The 7,192-nt window shown below is 37.5% G+C and overlaps 1 long non-coding RNA gene across 2 annotated transcripts in view; it reads right to left on the bottom strand.

Moving 5' to 3' along the window:
- Window positions 1-3,840, bottom strand: part of LOC146601828 (uncharacterized) — a 12,767-nt gene extending 8,927 nt beyond the window's left edge. Inside the window, exons 1-3 of one of the 2 annotated variants that reach the window (XR_014895066.1) lie at window positions 3,749-3,840; window positions 2,546-2,635; window positions 2,309-2,451 (exon numbers count right to left, since the gene is read on the bottom strand). This is a non-coding gene — a long non-coding RNA (uncharacterized LOC146601828). Of the gene's footprint in view, window positions 1-1,449; window positions 2,452-2,545; window positions 2,636-3,748 lie in introns of those variants that run through there. The other variant, XR_014895065.1, reaches the window with a different exon arrangement.
- Window positions 3,841-7,192: the final 3,352 nt, after the last annotated feature.

Here is a 7,192-nt window from a genome sequence, read left to right as displayed (position 1 = left end):
ACTTCCCTGATGGAAAAAAAAAGAAAAAGAATATACTGTGCATGTCTTTTCAGTCATAACCAACCACTAACATTTTTTTCTTTACACTTCCTCTATTTCTGTGACATTTGAGAGGAAAATGGAAAATCTAGCCTTGGAAGCACTTTAAAAAATTAGGATAAGAAACTCATTTGAGAACACTTTGATCAGTATCATTTGCCAATAGCTACATTAAACTGTGCATATATAATAGAAATAGGAAAGAATATTGGCATATATTAATAAGCATTGACAACAAAGGGTTATTACTGATATTCTGAAGTGCTTATACTGTAATTAAACAATAAGGRATAAACAGGTAACATTGTGATGAAATATTACTGAAAATGTTTATATCAAATTTCACAATTCTGCAGTTAAGATAACTTCCATTACTTTATACACATTTAAGTGTTCTAAATGTAAGCAATAGCAAATAAAAACTCTTAAAAAATTGTATCTAATTATGCTTTTCTTTTTGCCTCCTAATTAACAATGAATAAATTGATTTTAAGTTACAAAGGTGTAATTGTGCAGAAGGTTTTGTGTTCTGGCTGTCATCCAACATATAGATTTTTTTGTCTTCCTGGCTTGAAACAAACTACTGCTAATAGAGTCAAATAAAGATTCAATTAACAGCTGTTCTGCAGAGAAACAGATAAAAATGATAAATATTTAATGGAGTGTTTATGTTATGAGAGAAGAAGTTAAATGTAGACTCACTTTGAATTGTGTTTTTTTCAAAATGAAGCCAACAATCAAGTTAAAGCAATAGAAATTTTTCAGTATCAAAGAAAGTTCTGAGACTTAATTCAGAACCTTAGATTATCTGATGCTCTATTTCTTATACAGATGCTTCCATGAAGTCTATTCTAGGAGTGGGCAATCAATGTAAAAATAGGCATAACATACACTTTTAACTCATTTAATTAACAAATAGGTAGCACTGATTCTATGACTACTTCTCAGTCCTYCTTTAGCTAATAAAATTCAATATTAAGCTGAAAACTCAATGCTATTTTACATTAGACTATGTTCTGACTGTCTTGGGGCCCCAGGAACGGGTAAAGAATTCAGCAGACTCTCCAGCTCTGATGAGCCCACATTGACTTCACAGGCTTTCACTATCCTGGCCAAGTGTTTGCTCATCCTTTTTATGCAATACATGCTAACGAATACAACAGGGTGACCTTCAAGAAGTAAGAATTTGATGATTGAAATATAATAACTTATTATAATGACAAAAGCATTTCTTGAAGATTCATTCAAAGTATCTATTGCRCTAATGGTTAAAAAAAATWAAAAAAAGGAAAGCAAAGCAGGGATACTTGTCCTCATGAATTATGAGCATTTAAAGGCCTGTATGAATGAGCGTGAGAAATGAAGTAGAGCATTCACAGGAACAAGAATACTTCACAGCATACAATAAAGTCAGAGCTTCAACTTTGTTTTATTTAGGACTTTATAAGGATGCAGGAGGACCTATATAATAAAACAAAGTGATAAAGTGATAGCTAAAACATCAATATAACACCATCTGTACCATGCTGATTCCACAGACAAACCTTGACTCATAGTAAACTATATGACAGCATCTTTAAGAAATGTGAAAGGATACTTTAGTAGAAACAAGAATTTCTTAACACAGAGCTAAAAATATTGTAAAGAAACAGAATACTATGCAATCTCAATGTTTTCCACCTCTTTCATTACTTGCTACTTTGGATTTATACGAGCATTACCACTGTATGGTTTCTGCTACTTTAATTTCTTAAAGAAAAGGTAAGAGTGGAAAAACGGTCATAACGGGGTTAGCTGACAGATCTACCTTAAAAGACTCTAGTGATAGTTAGGATGTAATACAAAAGGATGAAGCTTGATGCACATGAGAAGGGATCAGTTCTAGCACCCGTTCTGTTCCTTTGTGTCCTCAGGTCAATATACACAAATTTCTTAACATTTTCATGAAATCGTGGGCATTGTTCCACAATGCTCCACTTGTCATGCATGGTTTAAATTTATGATCTTTTTCAACAGYTTTGCTCTTTTTCCATATGGACACATAAATTCTCCAACTTTATTTTCTTCAATATGAGAAAAGCTTTCTTAGGGAAAGCAGTAAGGCAGTGGCCAACAGAAGATGTTTGGGGAAGAGCACGGCACATACAGTGGTCTCTCTGCAGTACACCCTCCAGGCTTCTCTTCACAAATAACAGCTTGCAGAACCCAGACAATATGCACTGAGCAATTATCTGATAAATATCATCAGTAAAGCTTAGTCTGTACTTACAGAGAACAAAATAAATCACTGACTGCAAGGTATGCAGTTGCTGTTCTTCATTTAAACATGAAGGATGGTGGGAAACAAGATTGTACTAGCAGATCTGGGAACAGKCAGTTATATATCTAGTCTTCTAGGGGTATATTTCAAATCTAAAATGAAAAAAAACATGACATTTTTCTGCAGAACAGTGATTGACATAATGCTCTATAAATATTGCAATAGTTGAATCTGAGTAAAAGTTACCTTTCCAAACTCTTCTTCAGGCAGAGTAAGAGTACCTCCTTGAGTGCTGCTGAATAGCACACAGCAGTGGATCAAACACCAGGCTGGAGACTGGTATACCACACTGTAAGCACCCAATATTATGTCACTACGCGCCTCTCCCCTCCTAGCTCTATTGTCTGTTTGGATTAAAAGTTCCTCTGTAACAGCTTTTGCTTACCCTCCCTGCATGATTGTAAAGCTCCTTGCATAACGGGACTTTAATTCCAAGTACTTTCAATACACAAATAACATATTAAATCATATGCTGTATACATTTGTGCTATCTTACATTTATAGCCTGTTTGACCTGAAGCCACCCTTGACGTGTCAAGAACCACCCCTTTTCATTCAAGTCTCCCCAGACATTCTTAATAACCTGCTCGCAAAGTAACAATGACTTGTTTTGTTTGTTAAAAACTCCAAACCTGCTTTGTGTAAGCAGACCTCCACTGGCTTTGGTTGTATCACTGACCTCATGTGACCACACTGGCTAAAAGTCGGAAGATCTGACCAAAATACTGTGCTTCTCCCAGAAGTAGTTGCCTCCACTAAAGGGCTGGCAGTATACTAGAATGACTTGCACCTTTTGTGCAGACCCAAAAGTACTTATTTGTAATTTCTGCACAATTATCATCAATCTGTTCAATGACAGAGCTCACTGTGAGGCGCTGCCACACTGACTTCCAGGGAAGTCATTTGGAGCTGTGTATATTTGACTGGAGACAACTGGAGTTTTATCACACAAAGATCATGATGTTTTCCTCCAGTCCCATAGAGCTAATAGTGCTTAATTAACATGGTTACACCGAACCTACTCCTAACTGTCCTATCTCCATTGTGCTGTGAAACAGCATTATGTTCCCCTGGAAATGGTCTTTCATATAGCTCAAAGTATTAAAAAAAAAATCTGGTGAATTCAGTTTTACGACTTATTATTAGCTTCACCTCAGCAGTTTTATAAGTCTCTGACTTTGGTCATGAAGCTCCACTGCTCCTGACCAGTCCTTATTTGACCCATGGCCCACTGGTCCTTGGACCAGAAGAGGTCCTTGGACACATCGTGTCCTGTGCCCTCTCTGACCACACGCCAGTATTACAAATACCTTTATCTTGACCATCTCCTGAAGTCTTTGGACTATTCGCTGTGAATAAGAAAATAAAACAGTACTTATTTTAGCACACCTTCAAGACAAAAGACCAATAGCTTCCCCACCACGAACAGCTGATGTATTTCATACTTTTCCCTGTTCTTGTACCTGTGGAAGAAGAAGAAACCGAGATCAGTTAATCAGTCTACCGAATGACCTGAATTTCTCTAACGGTATCAGACACTCAAATGAGCAGAGAAGAAAGAGAAGCTAATATCATTTTCTCTCCTCACTTCTAATCTGGACACTTACTCTACACATTGTTTCTTTCCTTTTTTTAAGCAAGGAATGGATTACATTTGATGTTCACTTTTATCATGTCTTTACAACATTTTTAGCATAGCTAGTATTTGATCTTGTTTAAATCACGCTTGTATTTAAAGTAGAAATTGATTACTAAACCTCTTGATCTTCTTAACGGCTAATTGCTGCTAATTCAGTGAAATTATTTGGTCCAATTTCACCATGCCATTTTCATTATTCCACACATGTCTCAGGAGGTTCCTGTCTTTCTCCTCTACCTTCTTCATCCAACTTTTGGGTTCTTATCTCCCTGTTTTAAAGCTGTTCTCTTTCTTCTGTTTCTATAATCTGCTCACTTCTTCAGTGAAAATCTAATCGGGAAGGAAAAAAAAAAGGAACAAAACAAACCCCCAAACAAAATGCTGCGCAGAAGTCATGAATGCAGAAGAATGAAGGCACTCTTGCCTTCTCCTTCCACTGCTTCTTTTCTCATTCATGACTTCATTTAGTGTTTTAGGTCAAAAGTTAGGCCCGAGGTCCACTAGAATGACTTGTATGGATAACAAGCAAACAACATGCAGAGAAACAACAAAATAAGCATCCCTCTGTTTTTGGCCAGGGGGATTTGCCTACTCCGCTCACACTGTGGTAGTCCCAGATTCTGAGTCTGAGACAAAGAGCCTGACTCCAGTCCACACGGAGTAACTGCAACCTGGAATAACTGCACTTCATTATAAATCTCAAATGCACCGTTCATCAGAATTAGAAACAAACTGCAAAACACTTTGTATGCTTTGTGCAATATATGAATGATTGAAAATGGTCTGCAAAGTTGAGTCCAGCTTATTTGTCCTCATCTATGTTAGCCTGTAAAATATACAGCCTGGAAAGCAAGTGTCTTGCATACTTTTCATTTCACTCATAGGGCTGATTCATGCCAGTAAATACTGAAACCCCACCTCATAGTTTGGAAATGTAATTTCCATTCCATTACTTTTGCTCGAAGCTAATACATGCTATTACAAAACATCTAAAATAAAACTTTAACCATTTCACTTAGTCCAGCTGTGAAGTTCAAACTGCTTTTTAAAGTTAATTATCTTGCTCCAACCTGCACACATGCACACGTTAAATACAAATAAATCAATATGGCTCACTGCATATTTCAATTTGCTTTGTTTTTAAAATTAGCATAGTCTTGCTTTGCCCAACAGATATATGATGGTATCTTACAGATTAAAGTTCTGTGTTTGTCTTTGTAGTTCCTTTGCTAGTTTATAAACCCAAAGACCTTGAGGGAGTGTCAGAAATCCCCATAATTTTCCTCACTGCTCCACTTTACCTTTTTACCTCTCACGGAGTTAATACATGTGGAAAAGAAATGCAGATAGCCAGATGGCTCCCTAGTGTCCACATATACAAAAGCACTGACAGACACAAGTGACTTTAACTAAAGCTGATGTTGATTTACGCTTGAGCATATTCTTTTGTTGTCTTTTTCTCATACTATATTACTAGGAGCGTGTGTTCGTGATTTCACTTGGAAGATATTTTTTCTGAATTTTAAGAAGAAAAGTGGAATCTTTTTTTTTTAAAAAAAAAAAGTTACGGCAAAAATATTTTGAGAAGCAAAACTAGAATTGTCATCAATATTTTTAGAGTTAGTATTTCATAGTAACATTCTTCTTTTTCTTTGACTGGCATTGCCACTTATTAAACTCCTCCTAAAAGAAAGGTTATTTATTTCATATTTTGTTTCGTGGTTTTCTGTAGGCTCTGCTCTGAATCACCCCACAAGACCACAGCAAGAGAGAACACTGAATTAGCTGATTCACTTGTGTTGTTTGGTGTGGTGATCTCCAATTGCAYTTATTTGTGGGGATTTTCCAAAGCAGACAAGTGACTTCTCCTTTTGCCAAGACAATGCTGCCAGACTTAGAGGCTTATGAACGTTACTACATTTCAAGGATGAGCAGCATTATGTTCACAGTCACATTAACTGGTCACTGAATGAACAAGCTTTCTGATGGTGTACTATAATTGCTCTTTATGACAGCAAATGTTGMTGTATTTCTGTGCAGTTTAGTTGTGTCAAGGAGGAGAACTGGAACAGTACCAATATTTTTAAGGACTCCTATTCCGGAAAGTTTAGTTTGTCTGGTGGCATCAGCTAATTCATCCTCAGGATACGWTCTGAAGTAGATCAAGCATTTCAAAAAGCTGTACTCTGTTCTTTTCTGGTAAAATCAAAGGTAAATCTGACGTTCGATTTCAGAGAAAGGCACGTCCCATACTTTTATATTCTAAGTGCTTTATAATATGGGAATTTCTAGTGAAGAGAACACTAATTTTGCTAGACTGGTGCTGAAGCTTGGGGGAGAAACAGCCTCTGAAACATTTGTGACCCTAGCTCACGTAGATGACCTTTTACACGAACGGGCCTATACATACAGGCCAAAGAGATATCCATTTGRAGGGACAAAATTAAAGCGTACTGTATTCAGACTACTCCCTGCTCTCTGCCCAATATATTAATATTATTGAGTGCCAAGCAAATGGCTGGATTGTGTAATAGCTGGAAACAAAATCTGAACGCCGGTAGTGATTCATTGCGGGTACTTGTTTACCTGTTCACATACCTCAGCTACGGCATACGGCTGCTCGAGCATCACGAGACGCGCTCCCTTGAAGCACCGCCGCGCTGGGACCCCGCCGCGCACTCTGCACTGCCTCGGCTGCATCACACAGCACCTTCCSCTGCAGAAACGTGAACTGTGGTTCGGAAGTTAGCACCTAGCAGGTCACACCGGAACACAGTGTACTCACAGGACAACCCGGGAGACTCTGCACAAATTCTGCCTACAAAATAGCCCCAAACCCAGACACTGTCATCTGGAATATCCTATTGGATTTAATTGAGCTATGCTGCAGTTCACCAGTTTTATCCCGGCTCATGTTTTCAGGATGTCCTGGATAAGATTTTCAACACTGTCCAACTGCTGTGGGAGCATGAGTCTTACTAAAAATGGAAACTTTGCTATTAACTCTGTATCTTGGGCAAAGCTGAGGTGGAGAAAAAGTAACTCCTAGTCTCCTAACCTGCCAAAGCGCTTTTGAAAGCTTGCATAAAAATGGAAAAAATTGAAAGTGCAAAAAACAGGAGACTGAACTGTGAATCTAACTGCTGTTCTAACGCTCCTTAATTCTTCACTCATCTTCTTTTAAAGTTTCAAAA

The sequence above is a fragment of the Rhea americana genome, unplaced genomic scaffold, assembly GCF_003343005.1.
Source record: "Rhea americana isolate MKP2758 unplaced genomic scaffold, rheAme1 scaffold_1, whole genome shotgun sequence".
Taxonomy (NCBI): Eukaryota; Metazoa; Chordata; class Aves; order Rheiformes; family Rheidae; genus Rhea; species Rhea americana.
This window is presented reverse-complemented; position numbering and strand designations above follow the sequence as displayed.